General features: G+C 41.6%; 1 protein-coding gene across 6 annotated transcripts in view; it reads left to right on the top strand.

The window, feature by feature from the left end:
- Nucleotides 1-22,941, top strand: part of LOC126921230 (ankyrin repeat domain-containing protein 50-like) — a 222,538-nt gene that overhangs the window by 71,222 nt on the left and 128,375 nt on the right. For all 6 annotated transcript variants that reach the window (XM_050732598.1, XM_050732599.1, XM_050732592.1 and 3 more), the window contains one exon: nt 6,549-6,595. The gene's annotated coding sequence lies outside the window, so the exon portion shown is untranslated. The remainder of the gene's footprint in view (nt 1-6,548; nt 6,596-22,941) is intronic.

A 22,941-nucleotide genomic window follows, 5' to 3' on the forward strand; every position in this document is an offset into this window, starting at 1 on the left:
AAAAATTCAAATTTTCAAATTTTCAAATTTTCAAATTTTCAAAAATTCAAATTTTTTAATTTTCAAATTTTCAAAAATTCAAAAATTCAAATTTTTAAATTTTCAAATTTTCAAAAATTCAAATTTTTAAATTTTCAAATTTTCAAAAATTCAAAAATTCAAATTTTTAAATTTTCAAATTTTTAAATTTTCAAATTTTCAAAAGTTCAAAAGTTCAAAAATTCAAATTTTCAAATTTTCAAAAATTCAAATTTTTAAATTTTCTAAAATTCAAATTTTTAAATTTTCAAATTTTCAAAAATTCAAAAATTCAAATTTTTTAATTTTCAAATTTTCAAAAATTCAAATTTTTAAATTTTCAAATTTTTAAATTTTCAAATTTTCAAAAGTTCAAAAGTTCAAAAATTCAAATTTTCAAATTTTCAAAAATTCAAATTTTTTAATTCTCAAATTTTCAAAAATTCAAATTTTCAAATTTTCAAATTTTCAAATTTACCTCACTAAAGGAATAAAATAGACAAACTCGAAGATGATATTCCGCTGGGGGTAGCCATCCACATGTTAAATAGCAATTAAGCTAGAAAAATTTATCGAATGTCCAGCTGGATAAATCGCAAAGTAGAAATTAAAAAATAAAAACGAGAAAAATTTTTTCGTTACGTTTTCACGCGTTTCGTAAGACACGATCGTACGAGAAGTCCGATACAGGTAAATCCAGACGATACCACCAAGGTAACTCGCGTTAGATCGTCGTCAGTAACGAATTAGCGAACTGTGCAATTCTCCATGATTATTTTCACGTTGGTCCATTAAAGAGCCGCGAGACTTTGAAGTCAGTCAGTTACGTATTGTCCACCCTGTACGTGTAGAAAGTGATGTATCGCGTAGGAGCTGGCAGTTTCTTTGATGGCTTATGAATAACGCCGATTTCTCTCTTAAACGAAAGTACCTTTGGTTCGTAAGAGTAGGAAGATACAGTTGCCAGTTTCTTTGATAAATATCTGGCTGGGGAATTTTGTGGACGAAAATTCTAGCGACTTCGTGAAACACGAAAGTGGAAAAGACACTCGCGCTAGCGGAAACTTTCGTGGGTCGACCATGGATATTGTGCTTAATTTTAATAATATTTAATAATATTTTAACGTCAATCTTGACGTTACCACAAAATTTATAACAATACCAAAGAGATTTAGATAATTCGTTAGTGAATTTTCTAAAGCGCGTCAACAGGAGTCGTAAATCCCCCTTACGATTATAATAATCGACATCACCAACATGTGAATCTTTACTTCTTTTGGGATTTTGGAGGTGGTTGATGCGGTATAACACTGCGATTAACAGCTTATAAATTCTATATTTCCAACAACTTGGTACTGTAATATCGGAAATAAACTATTATTATTGATGATGATTTATTTACAATAAATGGATTCTACAGATGTTGATTAAACGGAAGAACGATGGTTGTTTAACGTGAACTAATCATATTAACGTATTATAATCTACGCAAATCAATAGTTAATTTGCAACTCTCGTCACAACGGATCCAACGCTCTCTCTCACGCGAACCACACTCTCACGACAATGTTAGTGTAACATCAATCCAAATCTCAATCCACAACAGAGACCAGGCCACACACCGAGGACGAGATGGCATCCAGATGCCTACGCATCCTTACTTACTGCGTACCCTCAATAGTCTTAAGGACTCACCAATAAATCTTGTCATTCTCATAGTTAAGGTCCCTCAGACCAAAAACAGGCATCTTCTATTTCCAGTGTTCTTTACATTTTGTTTACTACGGAAGATACGGAAAGTCAGTTTTCTCACGTTCGGTATTTTCCGTCAGCAACTTTCTCTCAAGGGCGGCTAAGACCCTTCCTAGTCCACCAGGGTTCTTGTGCTCCAATCAAAAGCAATGCCTATCGTTCTCGCTTTCCTAAACAAAATTGTCCTTAACGAATCAGCTCATCTCGTGGCCTCAGACACCCATCCCTAGCTTTTCTTCGCCACAACATCGTCAGTAAAACGCAGTCAGTCCTTATCTTCAGAATAATCGACAGCTTTTACCCAGTTTCTACCCTTAGACCGGTCGCGTACTTAGCGTATCAGTGTAACTGGGTTTTACATAAAGTTGTTGGCGTGAGTTGTGATTTATGTGTGTTAATTCAGTGTGTATTCCATTGTGATTGCTGAATCCATAATAAAGTTTAATAAAGGCAAAATTGATAGTTGTGCTACGACCCAGCTATTTTATTTTATCACCCAACCTTCAACTTTACGTGACACTAGCAACGCTATTTCGACAACGCAACTCGCACTCTCTGACTTCTCGATTCACACTCTCTGGCTTCTCCACTGACACTGACTGTCCTAGCATCCCTTTGTCTTTTCTTAGGCCCATCACGCACGTGTTTCGCAAACACCCATGGCCAGAGTCACGTAGGTCTTTTCTACGAAACTATTCAATTGAAGAACCGACGACACATTGTTCATGGTTTGGCCGATATCTCTTAGACCTTTTCGTCCACGACGCTACAGTACAAGAAAGAGTTACGCCGTTTCGCAAGATGAAAGTATCGTAGACGAATGTTTGAAGGATGAAGACCCGATAGAGAGACACTGACTGTCCTGTCGCAGTAGAACAAGTCCCTTGCAGTTGAATGTAGTAGGAGCAGTCCGAGATGTTGACTGATCCGTAGGTGACTTGGCAGTTTTCGACTTGGTGCCACAGTATTGACTGAACTAATGTCGTAGAAGCAGCGAAGTACGTTCTCGTGTTATTACGGAGGAAAGCTCGGTGTGGGTGTGCCTCTTGAACTAAGAACGCGGATTCGTAGTTCACACTTTTCGTTAGGAAAGTGAGGGTAACGATCCGCGATGCTCACTGGTTATAGCCAACGTTAATAAACGAAGATAAGAGGAAGAAAGCTCCTGCCAAGGTGGCTCGTGGGTGTCTTTGTTTATGGGAAAAACCTGCTTTTCCGTTAGACAGTCGGTAAGTTGTACGATAGTCGCTGATACTGTTATAGGAATCGGTAAAAATGACTTGGATAATTCGATGATTCTTAGTTATAAGACCTCTATTTCCTAATATCGTCGATTCGTTAGTTCCGTTTATTTCATGGAAGCGACCTAATTTCCTCCTCGTCGTAAATCGCTAAATTAGTCGACATAGTTCCGAGAGTCCCTTCTGAGAAGCGACCTGGGGATCTCGGAAACCTGGCTTCCGCGAACAGGGGATTAAGACGTTCAGGTCAGACCCCAGGCAAATACGTATAATGCACAGACGTCCAAGGAAACGGTCCCTCGGCATACCAATCTCCACTCGAACGACTCTTATTAAAACGTATTTTGTCTCGCGTCTAATGTCCCTCTGGTTCCGCTGAATTTTATCTCAGGTCTAGTTGCTTTAAATTTGAACGATTTAAAGAATGATACGTTATAAAACGAACGAGTATCGAGTACATCGCTGTGCATATCATAGTTGCGCATACGTGTACGTATATTCGTTTCTCCGTGCATACGTTGTGCTTTTGGGTGCAATAAAATTGTCCGAAACAAAAGTTAATCTTGAGCCATAAACGCGAAAGCTGCAGTCCGCGATATCGAAATTACGTATAATTGGATTCCAGTGGTACAACCGGTTGCATTCGCGAATTGTCACGAGTCGCGTGGATTTTGACGGAAAGTTCGTCGAAATTTCACAAGCGCGTTTTACAAACTGTAAACTAGCCTGCTCGATACGAAATCGCGAAATTATAAAATTATAAAATACGCGCAGCGTAGAATTTCTCCTCGCTCGTTAGTCGATTCTAAGTATTGAGATATGCATAATTTCGCGTGCTAGATTACATTGTGTAGCGACACACGCACGTGAATATGAGTGTGTGGAAGTACGTGCGTGCGCGGTGTCTCGAGAAACAGACGGACGTAACTGTTCCGTTGGCAGTGTGGTATGGAAGATGGTGAGACAAAGAGAGTGCTGAGACGCGTGCAAATGTATATCGACGAAGATCCTGGAAATCGTTTATCGAATAAATCTAAAGTTATTTTAATATGAATTCCAAGTGTAACCTCGGTGTCCCTTTACTTTTATTTCGGCAATTAGGAACCACAATTCTCGACGGTAAGTACAACGAATTGTCGCAGGATCTCGTAGGAAAATTGAACTGCCTTTCGTAACTCCGATTTCGTAATCTATTATTCGATACTTAATTCTATAGCGGGATAATGCCAGACGCGAAACATTTGCTATCGCAGAATCAATTGCAGGATCGGTTACGGAAGCAGAATAGAATATATCGGAAGGTTCCGTGCTAAATGTCGGAATTATCACGAAGTCCGTAACTAACTTGCGTTTTAATGCGGCGAATAATAGTCGTCCATGAAGGTAGGTACGTGCAGGTAAAGGAGCTTCGCACAGTGGTCTGGCTTCTATCTACGTAGTAACTCTAAGAGATAGAAATGAACAGATTCTCACGGGAGAGCAATCATAGCTGCTAATACCTATTTCTCACGGATGACACCGAGTTTGCGTTATCTGGCCGATGTTCGTATAGCGTAGCAACTCGAAGAGAATGGGGGTAAGGTCCCTAAGCTCCGGGGCTTAACTCGGACCAACAGCACTGCCATAAAGTCTCTCTTGTGTCGCTCTCTTGACCCCGAACGACGCCAATCCTCCCCTTGACGAATTCAGAAACGCGGCCACCCTCTGCTTACACGTGTTTCCCTCTTCAGAAGAAAGAAATCGTCTTAAAAAGAGGGAAAGATTTGTGCGAGAATACTTGTACGTGTTGCAAGCTCTTAGGTGGTATTTTTCATTTTAATGCAAATTTTGTATTTGTCTAATAATTAAATAAATGGAATCCGAGTAGAGATTTATTTCTTCCGCTAAATATTTCTTTTGCAATCTTAAAGTTTCTGTGGAAATCTCGCTGTCTAAATGCGATAGATTTAACTCGATAATTCAAGCTCCTCGAGATTTCGTATCTTCACGTCTGATCGGAGCTTGTACGTGTTGCAAATTCTTAGGTGGTATTTTTCATTTTAATGCAAATTTGTATCTGTCTAATAATTAAACAAATGGAATCCGAGTAGAGATTTATTTCTTCCGCTAAATATTTTTTTTGCAATCTTAAAGTTTCTATGAAAATCTATGGAAGTCTAAATGCGATAGATTTAACTCGATAATTCAAGCCCCTCGAGATTTCGTATCTTCCGATCTGATCGGAATTCGATTTAATTTCCCAAATTCCTATCTCTGCTTACTTTAAATACAAAACTTATACACGGTGATTCGTTAGAATCTCTCCATGTTAACGAACGAATACCTTCAACTGAAACGTTTTATATATCTTCCCGTACGACGTAGATTCTACACATTTTTCACGTTTAAACTTCCTAACCATAAATGTAATCGCACAAAAACTCCGCGGTCCATTAATCTTCGATTTCAATGGCTGTTGAAAAAAAGAGATTTCCTGGACCGGACCCGTTCCTATCGATGGATTAGCATAGTCGTCTTCGTGATAAATGGTAGCCTCTGTTCACGATGAAACCGAAAGCCGACGCTAATTACGTACTACGTTTCATGCTACTCCGATTTTATTCTCGTTCCGTCTGTTCGAAACTCCGAGGTTCAAACGATAAGATGTCCTCGACCAACGAAAGTTCAACTTGGAAGATTCCTCTTGGCCACCGATTTCGTCTAACAGGATCCAACTAAATGGATAATTATTTCCACTTGTCTAAGTAAGAGGATTCGATCGTGTATGGGGGAAATTGATCTGCTGGAAAAGCGGACGAGATCAAATTTTCCTGACGATTTGTCTAAGCTACGATAGAACGAGGGAAATCGGTTTCACGAATCAAACTGCGTTCGGTTGTATCAGATGGTTTGCGATCTTGTAACTTTAGATTTCGAATTTTATATCGACGTTTGTCGAGATCTCAGATCTCGTCTATAGTTCATTTTAAACGCTATATTTTTATTTAACAGAGAGTTATTTTATTCGACGAGCGCTTGATCCCGACGTAGAATGAAAAATACTCGTCCAGACAAACGTAACAAGGTAACGCAACGATCTGCCATTTGAAATGGCGCTTTTCAAGCACGTTTTAGATCAAATTTTCTCTTGTTAACACAAAAATAAAGTTTCGTCAGCTACGCGGTACGAGGCGACACGGTAATTTTACAAAACCATGGAATTTCATTTGATAAGACCGATAGACAAACATATAATAGCGGGCAAAAATATTTAACATAAAAGTTATCGAAGCACACGGGGTGACAAGTTGAAACTACTTTCTATCCATCGCCATGCTATGTACGTGTTGTTCGATTCAATTTAATTCTACCTGATCTAACGAGAAGAATCGATTAGCGCTTCATATACTTCGCTCATTCCCCTGTAAGGAAGAATGTTACAATTAATCGTAGAGAAAACACACGGTTGCTTAATCATTTACCCCTTTACCTAGCTATTTAGGTAAACCTGCGGTGATTCGGCTGTTACAAACACGCTAATTCGTCGTTCTCTTTCAGATCAGAAAATCCCGAAGGAATTGGAGCTGGTAGTACGGCACCAGTTGGTAAGTAATTTGCTGAATCCTATTAGGGTAACACCCGCCGGTGAAACTGGCGCGAAACTCCGGCCAACGACACGCGTTTCCTTCTTTTTGCCTGCACGCCATGGTTCGCGTGCCAGCCTCGAGGACACGTAACTGTGGTCTGTCGATGCCTTGCAAAGTAATTAACTTTACGCTAATGAAAAGATTAGCCGAGCCAACGCCATCTCTGGAATAACAAGCAGTTCTCTTAGTTTCGCTTAAATAGCTTCTCAAGCTTACAATGTTTGTAATCGAAGAGGTTTGGCCAATTGGATAATATCGGACAACGATTAGATATCATTTGATACGACGTTATCGTTATATGCGTATTACGAGATACGAGATATCGTAAGCTGTTCAGAATCCGCTTCAGGAGCGAACGTGAGGCACAGAAACGACGAAAGAAGGTTCATAGAAACGCGTATTTCTGTTCCACGTTCTTTCGAATTTACAACTATTTTTGTGTCTCGATAATCCGCAATCGCTTGACTTGGTAAAAGTTTCTCGAGATGGCTACCCTCGGCCCGTGTTATTCGACGCACACCTGGTGTTTTGGAAAGATCGGAAAATTTTGCAAGAAGCTTCTATCGAGCTAAGCGGTTGCGGATCGTTGAAACACAAAAGTAGCTATAAACTTGGAGACGAGGTCGGGTAGCGCACAGGTTCGCGCGAACTTTATTCATCGTTCTTGTATTTATTATATTAGGTCGTCCGAAAAGTTTCTTTCGTTTTGGAAGAAAATAATCGATGCACAACACTTTGCGTTTTATATTATTTGATCGAATTACGTATGGTCCATTTTGTTCTATCAAAATAAAGATCACAACGTTCGACAGATTAGAATTCATGTTTGTATAAAGATGCGTCGTTGTAAAAGACGGGTCTGTAAAAGAAAGATACTTTTTGGACAATCTAGTATTTTCGTACATCCTATTGTATTAGTACTTAATGAACAAATCTGCAATTACTTAGTTGCCAATTCAATATATCATGCTGTACAATTAGGACGAAGAATTTGTAGCGCGATGCGATCGAACGGAAAGTTGGTCACGCTTTTACGGTGAAACCGAGGAACGCGTTTTCTGCTTTGCGCGTATTGTTCCCGATCGATGTACGCGCCACATTCCTTACCACGGCGATCTTGTCCGATGTTTGCGCCGACTTTGTTATTCCATCGGCGTACAATCACTTAGTCTTTCGAGAAAAGAGAACGTTCCAATTCGCGGTCGCAGTCTTCCAAAGAACACCGACTCTTACCGTCCACGTGGTTTTGTAACGAGCGGAATAAGCGATAGTTTGAGCGTGCAAAATCGTGAGAATACGATAGATGGAGCAGAAGATTCAAGTTGCGGGAATTTTTGTGGCGCGAGAATTCAAGTTCAGCGTTAGAACGTATCCATGGTATGGTGGATTAGGAAAAACCAGAGAATCGTCGGATTGATGTACTTTTGTCTGGAGATCGCGACAGAATCTGGTCAAGCCTGACAATATGAAAGTTTGAAGATTCCAGAGTTTGAGAACCCGAATTTGGAAGATAAAAATGTGAAAATTTGAAAGTTTGAGCGTTCGGAAGCTTTAGAACTGGAAAGTCTGAAGGTTTGAGCGTTCGGAAGTTCCGGAGCCAGAAAAGTCTGAAAGTTTGAGCGTTCGGAAGCTTCTGAACAGGAAAAGTCTGAAAGTATGAGCACTCGGAAGCCTCGGAGCAGCAAAGTCTGAACGTTTGAGCGATCGGAAGCTTCGGAGCCGGAAAAGTCTGAAAGTTTGAGCGGTCGGAAGCTTCGGAACTGGAAAATCTGAAAGTTTGAGCGTTCAGAAGTTTCGCAGCTGGAAAATTTAAAAGTTTCAGAGCTCGGAAGCTTCGAAGCAGCAAAGTCTGAAAGTTTGAGCGATCGGAAGCTTCGGAACTGAAAAGTCTGAAAGTTTGAGCGCTCGCAAGTTTCGCAGCTGGAAACTCTAAAAGTTTGAGAGCTCGGAAGCATCGAAACTGGAAAGTCTGAAAGTTTGAGCGTTCGCAAGTTTCACGACTGAAAAGTCTGAAAGTTTGAGAATACGATAGATGGGTCAGAAGATTCAAGTCGCGGGAATTTTTGTGGCGCGTGGTCTTGCGTTGTCTTTGCCAACCATGTTTCAACTTGCGTAAAAGCAGGTACTTCGAAAACCGTTCGCCTTACGCTGTACAGTCGACTGTTTACTAATCGACGATAACGCGTTGGACCAATTAGATCGAGGTTAATGGTCATTGTTCGAACTTGACTGAATCCATGTCGCTAGAAAAAACGAAAGGAAATTTCCATGCAAGCCGATGATACTTTTACCCGAATATTTCTAAAGATCGACTAAAGTCGCCGCAAATTGGACGAAGCGATCGATACGAGTACGAGAAGTTACGTTCGATGGATAAAATTTACTCGAAATATAAGCTATATTCGAAAAATATGCTTTTAATGTCTTTATCGGAGCAAAAGATGTGAAAAGAAGAAGAAAAGGAAAAGCAGAAACGAAACTTCTGGTGATACGAATAGACTCGGGTCTGGCGCCATTCCCCTGTTGCTGTGTCCCACTGAAAAATCTCCAAATTACACGTCAAAGGGAGAAGAGGGGAAAGACGATGAAAAATTTGAAAGTCAAAGAATCGCCGAGAATGACCAAGCTCCATACGTTGGCTCTATCCGCAGGATTTTCGTTTTTGCCGCACGTAGAACATCGGCTTCCTTATGGCGGGAGTTGGCGTGGAAATTTTCAATATCCAGCCGATGAAATTTATTCGAGCCGGCGTACGACGGCCGCCTGTGCCTCTCTACGGATACCAGCGCGGAAAAAATCGCCGTACGAACTTCCATTCGAAGCGTCCCTTCCACCTACCCACCCTTGTAATCCACTTACAAGTTTTTCCCTTTTCTTCTCGGACGAGGATCGACGAACGGCGAGGAGAAAAGAAAGTCGTCCGAGCGGGGCGCCAAATAGGATTCTTCTTTTTGTAGATACGCGCGTGTTCGCGTATCGGCGCAAATATTAGATGGCTGTTCTGATAGGTTTTCAGAGACACGCAGGTATACGCGTGTGTCTCTTTCTGCGAGCTACCGTGAAGCGCGTGTATCCGGAATTCGCCGCACGCCTCGCGAACCTCACTCGCCTCCCAGGCTACTACTTTGTTTGGAGAAGTCGGGTTTCTCGTCTCTTCTCTGGCGAATATTTAAGAGAGAAAGGTTGGAAATGCGCCGTGTGTAGAGAATGGCGGACACGGAGAGGAAGCGCGAGAGTAGCGAGAGAACGAGCGGGCAATTATTAAAGAGAGAATATTTATTAAAATGAAATTAGAGATAGGACTGCATTGCGAACCGAGACAAGAGGAATGCGATCGATTTAACGTAAAAGAGGATTTGCAGAGACAAGGCGAAAAGTATCGCGAACGATCTTGCAAGGAATTTCAGCGATAGAGACATCTTGGAGGAATTGCAGCGATAGTAGGAGAAAGAGATAAGGAAACGGTAATTGAGAGGAAGATCGGTGATAGGATAAAGGCTTCTATTAATTAAATGAAAAGTAAGTTTCGCAGCGAAGAAGGAAATCGCAGAAACGAAAAGAAATATCACGGAATTGACCAAGGAAGAATACCAAAATCGCGCAAATGTGCCTGAGGAGAGACAGACGTTGCAGGAAGGAATTTCAGCAACGAAGCAGGAACCAGTGCCCGAATGCTGCAAGATGAGGAATTTCAGCAATAAACTGGAAAGAAAAGAAAGGCTCGAGGAAATTCCAGCAACGAAACAAAAAAACAGCGTAAGAATCATAGATCGACGATTCCAATGATAACGTTTTCTTCGGAAAATTGACGAAAATGAGAATGTTCTTTGCATGGAGGAATAAAGACGCGCGTTTGTACTTAGCGTAACCGTACTCTTTGTGTATCTGAAATTTCCTTCGAAAGCCAGCGATCGATTTAACGAAATCGGACCATCCTAGAAGGGTGCGCCTGTCCTGCCGAAAATCTTTCGCCAAGCGTACAAAGAGCAGGATCCAATGGAAGGTGGCTTTCGCTGGAAGAAAGGCCAATCTCTCGAGGCCATAATCTCTCTCGAGTGATTCGTTGGTTCTGTTCGAACGATGTCTTGTCGTACCTTCTCTCGTTCCATCGGCTTTGTATTCCGTAAACGTTATCACGTGTGAATTCGTCGACCGTGTCAAGTGTGCGTCTTCGGTGCCGTACGTGAAGCTACTGCGGAAGCGAGCCGCGTGTTAAGGGGCCGTTGTTTCGTCACGTTCGACCTTTCTTGGACGACGAGTCGACACGGAGTCGTCGTTGCGAGACGATTTTCCACGTTTCCTCCGCGTCGGTTAAACGAGCTTTTACCTCTTGTCTTTGAATTTCTTTTGCTCGCGTTTCAACGGTTCTTAACCTTTCGTTTACCCTGCAGTCCCTTTAAATAATTTTTTCTCGTCGCGGACTTGCCGAGAAGAACTCGACGCTGAATTGAAACGCGCCAAAATGTGCGCACGTTCGACTGCTTGGGTCGACAGCCTTTTCGTAGGCGAGAGATTCGTTGTAAATGAATAAACGTACGTGGAAAAACGTAGGTTTTATTCGAGTAATACGATAATATGTTGCGCGCGTGAGCACTTGGTGCGAGAACTCCGGTGATCCGCGGACAAGTTAAGAACCGTTGCCCTGTTTCCTTCTTTTTATTTCTTAACGGGAGCAGCATGTTTTTGTGGCGAGTTCGGCTCGGAGTTCGACGGCTGCGAGTTCAACGAGTGCGGATGAAATATTTACGTATTCATTCGCGGACGAAAGCGTACGCGTACAGTGATGTGTTTCGAAATAATAACGACAACGCTTGTTCGTTAATTTCACCGCAATTGTATCGCGAGAACATTTATTTCTATCGTCTGTGGTGTAACGTGGGATCTAAAGATACATACAGTGGTTGTATCCTAAAGCACTGTGAATATGGAATTGCTTTCGAGTTTTTAAGTTTAATAAAGTAATAGTCAGAAATTGAACAAGGTTGAACGACGTATCTATGGTTTTTCGGGATTCCATCGTGTTCTAATCGCACGTTGCAATTTATGTCCACGTTTCGTGGACGTTGCATTTCGGCGAATTCGTTCTTCGCCTAAGACGCTCGACAGAAGTTGAATTTTAAGCTATCGTTCGCTGAGCTATTACCGCGTTTGCCATTAAATTCCACGGTAAATATGCACCTTATCGGGTTAATACGTTTCATCGATTGATTGAACGTATCAGAACGTGTTCACATCGAAAATTTGTGATCTATTCGTACGAAATGCATACGCGCGTGTTCGTTTAACACTAGAACTACCGATAGTTAACTCGAAGCTATTTCTAGCAAAACCAGTGAAAATGACTGGTCTGTACAAAATACCTAATAATAGAATATTTTTATATTTATCGATTTATTACTTTCTCACAGAAGCAATTCCATGTTACGTAGTAGATTTTTGGTATTATTAATCCACCTGGGATCCTTAAACGAGGGTTGACACATTTATAAAATTGTAGAACCAGTCGTTTTCACTGCTGTGGTATTTCTAATGTTAGCATCTAGCGATCCAGCGATCGATCCGGAATTTTCCTGATAACCGATATCGTCATATCGAATGATAAGCGGTAAAAATTTGAAAAACGTGTGGCAAGTTGTAGAAAACGAGGAAACTTGTTAATTGGGGTTCGATGAACAGATTGCAGCACCCTTTTGCACTTTGACAAGTACCAGTCATTTTCACTGGTATTGGTATAAGTAGCCTTGCTACGAAATTATTTTCAGTTTGAATACATAAGAAACAAAATAAAGTTCATTATATTATTTATACATTATATTGCAAAGTCATTACATCATTACGGAAAAGATATAACATAAAGTAGGAATTTTAAAATAAAATTATAAAACCAGTCAATTTGACTGACCAATTTTGTAGATGTTTGCGTGAAGAGGATGTAGGCCGTGAGGATTAATGACGAGATTACTTGTTGTTGTAACCGTCGAATATATTTAAGACAATAAATTAATGTCCAAACGTAGACGTTAGTCGTTAGTACGAAGTATAAATCACAAAATAAAATCGCGGAATAGATGCTCTAGATGCTGTTGGATACTCAATATGACCAATCAATCGGCCAATTTGTAGTAGTTCTAGTGTCAATTTCTACCTCGCGGTCAAGAAATGCACTTAGTTTGCAGAAAGTTTGGTAGTAAACACGAGGGAGAAATAGCATCCAGATGATTTACAAATCGCTTCGATAAATCCATAGAGGAAAAGTGTTGCACGAGAATCGAACTTTCGAGCGTTTCGACTGGATCGTCGGTAGAAGAAGAAAGGGGACGATAGAGCGGCGGAATTGTGCAGCAAATTGAATCTGTTTGGATTTGCTATTTTCTGGAGGAGTCCGCTGACTCAATCGCGACGCGACACTCGCTGGAATAAAATAAAAAGGGTTCGCGTGCGAGAATTGAGTCCGGAGGACAGAGAGAGAGAGAGAGAGTAACGAGCGAACCGTGAATAACGCTGCCGATTTATTTACGACCCGTTTCACCTTACGTTCCTGCCTTTTTTCATTTGTCGTTTATATCGTCCCCCACTTCTTTTCTCTCTCTCCGTATCGCAAAAGGGGGAGCCCAGTTGATTCCTGCGAAATCGATTCGATCTGGGAACGCGACTCGTAACCTTCCAATTTTGCCCCTGAACGTCAGCGCACGTGGAAACGATGACAAATGGACGCGCGGCTTGGCGAATGCGATGCAACGATTAAAGATTATGTAGACCACGCGAAAAAGGTAGTACGATGTCTGCAGTGGATCTCGATCGTTAAGGCTGGCCCCGAATAAGGTTGCGATAGCGACGAACGAAGAAATATGATTTTTATTGCGCTCGTAATTGACATTGAGCGATAAAACGAATCGCTGCGTGATTCGCGAGCTGGATGTTGGCAGTTGTTAAAAAGCAAGTATAATTGTCGACGAGGTATTCAACGTGGCCGATACGCTTCATACGTTTTATGATCGATCGATCGGATGCAGGTATACTACGTACGAGTGTTTCGAGTTTTCAAGTGACAGAATATATCGCTGGATTTGTAGTCTGCGGACGTTATTAGACGTTTACACGAAGGTATAATTATCGATTATTTAACGCGAATATGGATATTAAGATAAATATACTACCGCGTATGCGTTTCATTCGCGTAATTAATTTACGTTGATCGATGATTTCCAATAGACGATACGGACGATCGAAGAAGCGCGATACTCCTCGTTGTAAAATTCCTATCACCTGACAAAGTACAGTTATCTCTTGCTAACGATATTTCAATGTCTCATGTGCGATAAAACGTACGGCTAGGCGATTTAAATGTCAGCTCTTGTATCATACGCTTACGAACCGATTGAGACCGTTCCTCGTATCTTGTAACAAACAGAAGGTACACCACGTTCCGTACCTAATGTATTTTCATCTCTCCCATCAATTTCTACTTGGAAGTCGATATTCCAACTTGGAAATATCGTAATCCGTGCGATGACGGCTAACCATATGCAATTGCAAGCTTCAACCTTCCATCTGGCAGTCCACAGAAACAAGGTATTTAGTTTAGTTCGTACGAAACATGTCGCGGCTCCACGATAAACAACTCAAGGCGAACAAACACGGTGATAAAAATGTTCGGGTGTGGTAACAATCGGACCAGGAGGCCCTTTCGAGCTACGTCGTGTTTTCGTTCCTTCTATCGAGCGGGAACAATCGCCGGAACTCGTTAAAATCCCTCGCGTCCGTCAGTCGGCACGACACACGTTAATAATGTACAATCTTCTGCATAACGACGGTTGCCGGCCCGGGCCTCTTTTCCTCTTTGTTTCGGCTCGCAAACGCAGCTACCAAATCGTCCGACCTTCGTTTCTATCGCGAAATAACGCTAAAGTGCTCGTCGTATTTCACGAATCGATCTAACGTGTCCATTTTCCCGTGGAAAACACGCGGAGACACGTGTACGTGCGTATATGAGACGAAATAAGCTTATCGCGGAAGTAAATACGCGGCAGCTTTTCGATTGTACTGTTTCGTTGGCGTGTCGCTTTTATCCACCGTAATTCGCGACACGTAATTCACCTTTCGTTTGCGCGAAAACGAAATCTTTTCGGACGACGGTTACGAACGTTTCGTGTCGTTAATAATATGAAATGTACAGCCGTGTGCATTTCCTATAGCAACGTATTTCACACGGTGACACAGCACGACAGAAGTTTATTATACGTGCGTTTCTATGTCTACTGTATATATATATATATGCACTGTTTATCGTAATTTAGGAGATCCGCTTTATATGAACATTTAGCTTACTTTTAACTATCCGTCTATAAAATATTTTTACGGCGTAACAAACGCGAAATCACAGCGCTACGAGAGAGAAACTGACGCCGTCGTGCTGCTGAGTCTTTGGTAGATGCAACGTCACTGGCCAACACCTGTTTCCGGGTATACCTTTTACCGATCCACGCCATGCACTCACGTACACGGCCGGATGATTCACGCTAGGAACCTTGTTTGTGACAGATGCTCCGGTTGTACACGTGTAAAGGTGCGTTTAGACCGAGCGACCGAATCCTCGTTTCTTCGTCAATCAATGCGTAAAGGGTTTCTCGGCCGAGTTCTCATTGGGGTTAGGGGCGTGTAACGAATCTTCATTTGGGTTAGACATTGTTGTTACGCAATAGAGAAGATATTTACTGGTACAAATACGATTATTACAGAAATTGACAAGTAACCGTGGCGATTAGATACTCGAGATGCCAATGACAATGATCTTAGGTTCAATGACGAATCCACCGTCGACGGAATAGCAAATGCGTTTTCTTCCAAAGTCTAAGTCGAACTGAACTTACTGGTGCACGATTCAAGCGTAACTCGACTTACTTGTCCATGGTACAAGTAGAACTCAACTGACTCCACAGTCCAAGCGGAACTGCGCTTGTGTACTCTTCTCCGTAGCTCTTTGTACCCCTCGGGTCAACTATATTTTTAAGGAGAGCTGTACAATTACCCCATACCTCTGTTAGGTAAAAACGTCCATCCCGTGACCGTGGCTACGTTTAGCGACCCGTTGTGTCACTTCGAGCACAAGCCTATTGTCATAAAACTCGGGCACACATAATCGCATTAAATCATAAACAACTATTTCTAAGTTTTATTATTTAGGTAGAGCTATAATGAAAAGTCTAGAATAAAGTATTGGGGATCTTCCCAAAAAATTCCAAAAGAAAGGCCCCGATGTTCTTTCATCTCCGAATTATATAACGCCAGTACCACATCGTCAGTAAAATAATACCGGAATATTATGAAATATGTTATGGAATATTAACGATGTACGTACAGGGCGCTCCATTTGTAGCGGCACTCGACTTTCCAACGGTTTCTACCCCGGACGACGGCAGCGCTGTGGTTAGCATAGTTGATTACGAACGTTCCAGACCCCAGGTTCGAATCCCGGCACACATAGTCATATTTTTCATAATTCCTAGATGAGAAGGGAGCGGTCCGGATGGTTGAAAGAAAATCCCCCAACCCGGACGAAGACAAAAATCCTATACACCAGCAGAACCCATCACGACCTATTCCGCCTCGCACTTTTATTTAGAATTTAGCCATCTATAATTTATAGTTTTGGTATTTTTCTAATAACTCTGCCACAAGAGGTTTGCGACTCTATTTACGTTTATATAATACACTTTTCTCGTGTTAACAGCCTGTACATCGATCGTCCGAGGATCCCACGGACGAGCGTTGTTCCGCTGTTTGACGACCGCTCTAAGTGCGCTCTAAATTTAATTTAAATTGAAATTAAAATCTCTTGAAACATCCTCGTCAAAAATCCGAGCGAAGGTGAACGTTTTAGATGCTCGATCTGATCACCGCCGACTTGCTCGTTTGCGGAGCGTTCCAATGTTCTTATTCGTTTGCTCTAAACGCGCCTTAAACGCGTACGCGTAACGTACGTGTGAAACGTAGCGGCGTCATGATCGAGGTGAATCGATACGGATCGCGCACTGTTACCGACAGAGTTACGCCGCACAGCGGTATCTGTGATAAGGTTATCGCGATTCGCCGACTGTTATCGAGTTACACGCTCTACAGTTGGACCCTTTGATACGATCTAGCGTAGGATGCGCTCCGTAAATCATACTACCACGGCACCGAAAATAGCAGTGGCTTGTTCAAAGCTTGATGCCGCTGCGACTGGTGAATTACGCGGTGATACGTTTTCATGGCGTTTAACCCAGCTTAAAGCCGTGTGATCATTAGTAAGTAAATTGTAGTTATACCGAATTAGGTATGTTGATTAAATCGCCGTTCGAGTCTAGTTTAGTGTATTTAGCGTGTCCCTGGTAACGTGTTCGCGACTTGCCGCGTTCCCAGTTACTTAAAATTAATTCTGCATTAGCGGAGCATTAGAAAGGCTGTAGCTGGTGTATCGACAGTTACGTCTTTTTACCGTGTTTATTCTTTCTTCCTTCTTTTCCTTTTTTCTTTTTTAGGAAAACAAAATATCGGTCCGATACGTTTGAATTTTTTGAAACGAGATATTTATCATATTGTACAGCCCTGTACTATTATACTAGAGGAGCTAATTAAGTATCTAATTAAATCGCAAGGTTGTGGATATCAAGGCAAAGCGTTTTATAGAGCGGCGGTAAATTTCCATTCGAAGATCGGCGAAGACATACATCGTCTGTTATAATGTCGACTGTACCGCGTCGAGTCCAGTTTCCGGCTACCAGGCTATTTAAAAGATGGACAAATTTGATCAGGATGGTTCCCGTTTCCGAGCTTCTAAATCGAAGAAGAATATTCAAATTCCAGAAACATCTTGGTAATTTATCGCGTTCGAAATTGCATACGATGTTAGCGGAAGATTATGCCAACCATCTTTCACTGCCCTAACGATTGCCTCCAAGTTGCAAGGAGAAGCAATTCCGTTGCCACTGGAAAGAAACGAAACTACTCGGACCGCGGAAAACGCGTGTTCCGAACAACATTTAAAAAAAGAAAGAAAAAAGAAAGAGAAACAAAGCAATTAACAAAATTTGCAGACGCCACAAGAGCACCAAGAGCTCTTACCCACCCCACGGTCCGAAAATCCCTAGACCAAATAACACTCGCGGAACCGTAATAAAAAAAGAGGCGAAAAAAGAAGCATCAGACCCCGTCGTTGGAATAATTACGGAACGGGAGCGTAAGAATCGTTGGAAAGAGGCGGGTAACGAACGAGAGGGTGTCGGCGGTTCGCGTTAATCCGACCAAGGGGGTGGCTGAACGTCAGCGCGTCGAATAATTGCAGCCGATTCTCGATCCGAGCGAGAAAAGAGGATCGAAAGGCGGAACCGTTGACGCGGAAGTCGTTCGTTGCGTTGGCCGCGTAACGAAATCTGACGTATTGGGGGGTGGAATGGCGTGGATAAAGCGGATCGACTAGAACCTGGCGATCTTTCACAGAGCTAAGTTGCGCTACGCTATTGCTGTGCCAGGTTTGGAAGCGTTTGCTTCGATGCAGATACGTAGCACGTGGGGCTGTTTTCACCGATATTCTGCCGCCTTAATTCCAACAGACGTATCTGCTTTCTGGTATCTTATATTTTCTAAGCTATTTTCCACTAGCCACTGCCTATATTTTCTTTCATGCTGCATCGTAGTCGCCGAAAAGACGAATCGAACGATCTCCGTGATAAGACGACGTTCGGTTGAGCCAAAATTGTGCCACCAGTTACGGACCACCCTGTACACGCCCTATACACGGTGGAACCGTCTTTTCCGTTAAAACCGTGCCAGCTTATAGCTATCGCTGGAAACGGTTGCATACGCAGTTGTGCATCGAGGAAAATGCCTTCGAACTCTGAGCACAACGTGGCTTAGCTCGGCTTTCGTTATTGGCGACGGTGTGGGGGTGGGTCAGGCCCTTGGTCGGTCACGCGTGCTCGCTTTCAACCGCGGAGAGACCCCGTTAATTAAAGCTTCTTAAGATAGAGCGTGGAGTAGTAGGCGGCCATGTATGTAATTGTGCATTCCCCTGTTGGCAGGCCTGCTAGAAAGAAGCTTTGTTTTAAGAAGAGACTGCAGGGGACGCGTGGGTCTGCGCGCTGCACGGCCGCAGACAATGCCCACCGACTACAATGCAACCTCTGTGTTTGTATTTCTGCTGCCTGCCTCGATATCATCTACGATCTCTTTCTTCTTCTCCTCTTTCTCCCGCAATATCGCCACTCTTCTATGTTCTCTGTCTTTCTACGAGCGTGTACGAGTGTGTTGCCCTTGTGCTTTTTCCATATGAGTCTCTGCGCTGACTTATAGGAGGCACGTATTTACTTACTCACTTTGGCTACCAGGTGGTGCAAAAGTGGTGGTCGAATCGATTTTTCTTCTCCAACCTTCTACTCATCTACTCGCGTTCATTCGATCCGATAATATCGTTAATTTGTATTTTTCTTTCTCGTTGGTAATTTATTTATTTATTTAATTCCTTATCTTCTCAATTTGTCCAATTTGGACATTTGGAAGAATTTTTTAACTGTTTGATTATCATGTGGGTGACTACCCCCAGCGTTTGCTAGGTTATATCCTTTATGAGGTCTGCTGGGTGCTTCCTTTTCAGTCTTCTTTCCATGTTGGTAATTTATATCGCGAAGATACAAAAGTATACCGGTTTCTTGCCTCCTTTTGGAAGAGAAAAGAGGAAATCGAGTTTCTTTCGTTTGACGATATTAGGTATACTTTTTTTTTACTAACAAACAAGATAAAATTCAATGGCGATCGTATTACTTGAAAAAACGGTACATTCGATGATATCACGGCTCTCTTATTATCGCATCGATCATTTTGTCACCCCTAGCACGATCATTCGTCGACGCCATCTGCTTAAACTGATATATGTTATAAATGGGGGAACATAAATTTCAGTAATCGTCGAATCGGACAGCGCGCTATCTATTATGATCCAATTATCGTTGCGATAAATTCTGCCTCGCTCGAAAGACTTCATCGTTCCGCGATCCCCTGTTCGAATTATTCTTTTCGTATCTCCATGCGAAGGGGAAAATGCTCCAGCTCGTCTTCCGGTTTAATTCGGCTACAGTTGTAAATTGTCCTGACCGATATAACACGTCCGCGTTACGTCTCCGCAGAATCCAGTCCTTACGCGAGAGAAAAATAAGAAAGAAGGACACGAAAAATATACCGATGAAATATAACGGCCAGGGGTTAATAAACCAGAGGCGGGAGACGTTTCCCGTCCAACTTAAATTCAACGTGTCGCGCTTCAAAAAGACGCACGAAAACTGCCATTTGTTGGGAAAGTTTCGCGTCTCGCGATATACGCGCGCGCGCTATCTTTCTCTATCAGCGCGACTACCCACTTTGTTCGCTGCAAGTTTCTCTGTGTTCTTGGACCTCCATCTAGGCATCTATCTGACGCCGCGGGCCTCTCTGTCCGCTCGTTTCATTCCTATTCCTCGTGATTCTCTCTGTCCCACCTCTTTGTCTCCGTTTCAACGACCATCTTTATCCGTCTGTCTCGTAGCTCGTCTCCTCTTCCCTCTGCCGTGTTTCTTGCCTCCTCTTTTCCCATCTGTCGCGCGGATACGCGCACGGTTCCCTTTCCGTTGCTTCGCTGGCTGCTTTGCGCGTTCCTCTCTGGGCCCCGTCTCTGTGTTTCAGCCTGTTTCCCCCGTCCACTGGTCTTTCTACTTTCTCGTTCAATCGGTCCTCGTCACTTTGTGCCCTGCACGCTCGGATACGCCATACGCGAACGATCACACCGCGTAAATTTTATTTTATTGCAAAATTCTTATCGACACTTTGCCTGGTTGCACGCTGCTCTGGGTATCTTTGGAAAAGAAATTACGAACGTTGGAATTTTCTACGCAGTCTACGATGATGCTAGGGTTTCTACGTTTCGTTTTGTACCATTTTCTTTTTCGCGTTACACCAGTTATGGTCTTTTCTTTAGCGTTTACCGATTATTAAGATAGGAGTTTCACGATTTACGTTCGTCGTCGGAGAAATATGATCGTTCGTTAAAGAATTGATTAAATCCTGCGAAGGTTAATTTTCGCCTTAAGATTATTTACGACGCGCTATTAATTCGATATTACCGCGTAACGCGCGCGGAATTACCATAAATAAATCTTTTACCCTCAATGAAATCCTAAGCTAGCCCATAGAACGCGTTACTAATTTAATGCAAGCGGTAAACGTAATTACTATAAATAAATCTTATCACCTCAAGGTTATTACCTATGACACGTTATTATGTGAAATTACAGCGAATAGATTTTTTTTTTTTATCGTCGATGCAATGACGCGTTGATAGAATACGATGGAACGACGCGTCGATAAGCAAACGGAGGGAAAAAATGGTCGTAAAATATAGATATCCGGATAGGTTGGATGCGAAACGGTGATGGAAAGGCTTAAAGCCGCGGTCGTAAGGAAGAAAAGAATGTAATTGGCCAAGGCCAGGGTTGAAATAGCCCCGAGACATTATCATGGAGGACTGGTCGTTAATAATATCGGTAATTCGAGCAGCGTCTAGAGTGTCTAGAGCCTCGAGCAGATAACCGAAAGTGGCGTTCGTTTCGAATCAGCACCGCCCCCTTTTCGTTCGCAGAATCCGATCTACGAGATACCAGAATCACTTAGAGGCGAGGAATTGCTTATGTGCACTTGGAGCGAGTAAACGAGGCAGAAGAATAACGAGGTGTTGCTTGGAATTCGTTGAAGCGTCTAATTTTTTTTCTCTTTCTTCTCTTTTTTCTTCTTTTTTTTTCGATACGAATTTTTGTTCCAGACAACAAGACGAATTTTTTTTTTTAATAGAAGAACGATAATTTCGTGATATAATATATCGACTTCTGATTGTTACTGCTGATTAAATTTCATGGGCAAATTAATTTTGATTCGTTCGTGAATATGCCGAAATCTTTTGTTTTTGTTTCAGTGACTTTCAGAAGATCCGAAGATTTTTGTTTTAATAGAAGAACATTAATTTCGTTCTGAAATTTTGTTAATTCATGATGTGGTTATTGTTAATTAAATTTCATGGGCAAATTAATTTTGAATCGCTCGTGACTACGCCGAAATCTTTTCTTTTTGTTTCAGTGACTTTCAAAAGATCCAAAGATTTTTTTTTAAATAGAAGAACGTCAATTTCGTTCTAAAATTTTGTTAATTCATGACGTGGTTATTGTTAATTAAATTTCATGGGCAAATTAATTTTGAATCGCTCGTGACTACGCCGAAATCTTTTCTTTTTGTTTCAGTGACTTTCAAAAGATCCAAAGATTTTTTTTTAAATAGAAGAACGTCAATTTCGTTCTAAAATTTTGTTAATTCATGACGTGGTTATTGTTAATTAAATTTCATGGGCAAATTAATTTTGAATCGCTCGTGACTACGCCGAAATCTTTTCTTTTTGTTTCAGTGACTTTCAAAAGATCCAAAGATTTTTTTTTAAATAGAAGAACGTCAATTTCGTTCTAAAATTTTGTTAATTCATGACGTGGTTATTGTTAATTAAATTTCATGGGCAAATTAATTTTGAATCGCTCGTGACTACGCCGAAATCTTTTCTTTTTGTTTCAGTGACTTTCAAAAGATCCAAAGATTTTTTTTAAATAGAAGAACGTCAATTTCGTTCTGAAATTTTGTTAATTCGCGATATGGTTATTGTTAATTAAATTTCATGGACAAATTAATTTTGGAATCTGCTTAATTTTGAATCTCTTCAGTAACTTTGAAAAGACCCGAAAAGATTCTGAGAATTAAAGTCTGTACCAGATCGCGTAATCAGTTTTTTAAGCCGAACGTTTGGAGGATTTTGCAAGAAAAGAGAAAAGTTTATCGCTGAAGATTCGTTCGTGGCGCGAGGACATGGTCTAACTACGTAAGCTTAATCCGCTTGAATAGTAAAACGTCGAAGAACCGTAGAATCGAGATTATAAGAAAGGAATGGAATTTTGGATGTTATCAGAGCTCGAAGAAAGTTCTAATTTATATCGTCGGGGAAAATTCGCATCAGTTGGAAAGTTTCATCCCCGAATTCCTCCGATCGATCTCTCGCAATTTATACGTTTCTGAACTTATCGAGGATGATCGACCGAGTAATTGCTCTCCATTGTCCCCATAAAACTTCTGCCAAAGATCTCGAGATTTATCATCGAAGCGTATAATTCTTCGTATCCGTCCACTTCTGTCGTTGTTATTCCGCCTCTACCGAAAATCTACGCGTCTTCTTCCCCAAATCTTTTATCGCGCTAAATATACTTCGT

This window comes from Bombus affinis, chromosome 10 (assembly GCF_024516045.1).
Source record: "Bombus affinis isolate iyBomAffi1 chromosome 10, iyBomAffi1.2, whole genome shotgun sequence".
In the NCBI taxonomy this organism is placed as follows: domain Eukaryota; kingdom Metazoa; phylum Arthropoda; class Insecta; order Hymenoptera; family Apidae; genus Bombus; species Bombus affinis.